This window comes from Anomalospiza imberbis, chromosome 6 (genome assembly GCF_031753505.1).
Source record: "Anomalospiza imberbis isolate Cuckoo-Finch-1a 21T00152 chromosome 6, ASM3175350v1, whole genome shotgun sequence".
Lineage (NCBI taxonomy): Eukaryota > Metazoa > Chordata > Aves > Passeriformes > Viduidae > Anomalospiza > Anomalospiza imberbis.
The window spans coordinates 46,242,112-46,244,816 of NC_089686.1; positions in this window are offsets into that span (position 1 = coordinate 46,242,112).

Here is a 2,705-nt window from a genome sequence, read left to right on the forward strand (position 1 = left end):
GTTCTCTAGCAGTCTTTGGGAATACAGCCCTCTTCCTGGACTAGGTAAAATTCCCACATCCATGTCCAAATAGCTCTTCCCACTGGCATAAAAGGTACAAAGATGAAAAAACTCCTCTATTTGCTCACTTCGACCCCCTTTAGTTTGTTCCTCATGCTGCATGTTCTGTATATATTTCAAATGTGCTCCAGCATACTCACACATCACAGAGCAGTGTGAAGGATCTTGCTAACACTCCACTGGTCCAACACTGGTGTGTGGCCACCAGGCTTATGTCCAGCAAGCCTAGGTTTAGCCCTTTTCCCCTTCAGTCCAGTTTAATGCTCTTTCAATGAGCACTGCACCCTCGTGCAAAGATCCTTCTCTCTGTCTGAGACAGGAGTACCCCAGCTGTTGCCTCGAAGTATCCATCTGCTGGTTCATGTTTCTTCCCTCACCATTCCCTGCAACTAGGATAAAGGAGAACACTACTCATGCTCCTGATCCCATAGTAACCAGGTGTCCCAAGGCCCTGAAACCCCTTCTGATCATCCTTGGCCTTCATATTGCAAACTTCGTAATTGCCTACAGGAGAGAGCAATAATGGCTAATATCAAAAGGGCTGTACCAGAGCTGAAAGTTTCGCCATCACATCTCTAACCCAGCCCCCAGGGAAGCAGATGACTTCCCTATGAAGTGGGGCTTGCCAGGAAATTGGACCTTCTGTTCCCCTCACTGGAGGGTCTCCTATGCCAACACCTCATCTTTCTTTCTTTCTGGAAGCAGTTTCAACACAGTGCATAGGGGAACTTCACCTTAGTGAGTCTTCCTACAGAGATGAACCATTGTCCTCATCATTTGGTTTCCACTTGCAGAGCCTTGTACCTATTAAACAAGGGCACCTGGGAAGGTAGGCTAGTCACAGAGGAGTGTCCTGGCCATATCAGGCAGGAATTTGTAACCACTATCCCCACTCTACTCCACATTAAACTGATGACTATTACAGAGTTAACAAATTTAAAGCAGAAAATATTGCCCTGTGAGTGTTAAGTTCCTGATAATCCATAGAGAAACAAGGACTGCAGAGACACGGAAAGTGTACTTTTTCATTCACTCTGGTTATTTTATAACTGGAGATAATTTTAAAATAAACTGAATAATCCTTCATTCTTTTTCAATGGTAAATACATTAAACTTATAAAAATTGTCATTTTTTCATACACTGAAATGTTTTAAAAACATGTTCTAAGTGAACTCTTTGAATACTTCAAACAGTAGTACTTTTATAATTCTCTCATCCATGGAAACATATGTAGCTCAGATAATTTTCAATCTACTTGCTTTCCATAAATTCACTTTTCCTGTCTATATGCAAATTTTCCTTCAAAAGTTATAGTAAAACCCAAGTATATAGTACAAAATTAATTATGCTTTTTGGCAAGATAGTAAAGAAAATACTTCTAAAATATACTGCTGCATGAAAATAGATTAACTTTGGTTCTGACTAAACTCCCTGAGGATCTAGAAGAGAAAGCTCAAGTCTTCAGTAGGCTACAACTCAAAACTGCAGAGAAGATTGCTAATATGGATTTTCATTTTTCCTTCTTATTCTAAGAAAAAACATACTTGCATTTCTTCTAGAGGCCTTGCTCAAACTGATGTTCTGTAATGTTTTAATAATTCAAAATATACTGATTTCTCTTTATACCCCCACACATCATCTCTGATTAACACTGAAATGAAAAAGTTAATAAAAATACAAAATGCTAAATAGATGCTTCAGCAGCCACAAGAACACCAACATTTGTTTAAAGTAGACTAATTTTCACTCTTCCTATCTCTCACAGCAAAATGGAGAAATGTGAAAACAAACTGTAACCTTCGAAGATAAATTGGGATAGAAACTGATACTCAAGGGCTAGAAAAAAAGCACAATTTTAATATAGTTTTATTTCACAGTAGGTACTCAATACTTTAATGAAATAAATCAAAGAAAAATCAGCTGTGAAAGATTCCTCTCAACTACCATTTGTTTAAAAAAAGAACCAACTCTTGATTAGGAGAAAAAGCACACTATGAATGGACAGTAAATCCCAAAATATTAGCTTGATAACACAGTAATACTTCAGACTAGCAGTTGGTTAATAATCCCAATTATAACTGTGCATGGTGATGCTGTTAAGTGAGAGAGGGCCCCAGATACCTTTGCCCATCACAGTACTGGAAGCAAATGCTATGCAAACCAAATCTTTCAAATTCATTTACCATATGTTAGCAGATAAAGCCATCTCTTTTTGTAGCTGGAATAGCACACATGGTCCATTTCACTTGGACAACACTCCCATCCAGAGTCCTCAGTCCTTCACACTGCAGCATTCCCTCCATACCCACGTGCTGTTCTTCCCTCCTCCCTTGCTCTCCAATGCTGTCCTTCAAACAATGCAGCCTCACTAATGCCTTCTTCTGTCCTCCAGACCTGCAGCATTAGCATATTTCCTTGAGAAAGCAGCCCCTAGAAGTGTCAGAAAGAGGCACCTACCTGTAGAGGAATTCTCAAAGTACTTTTGAGCATTTGCTGTTACTGTTCCCACCAGATGGTCACATTAAGAAGTAGTGTAATTTGCCAACCAATGTTCAACACTGAACAGAAGACAGTAACCAATACCTGAATTTTAGATCAGTCAAAGACTCACACTGTGGTGCTCTCCAACAGAGACATGATACAC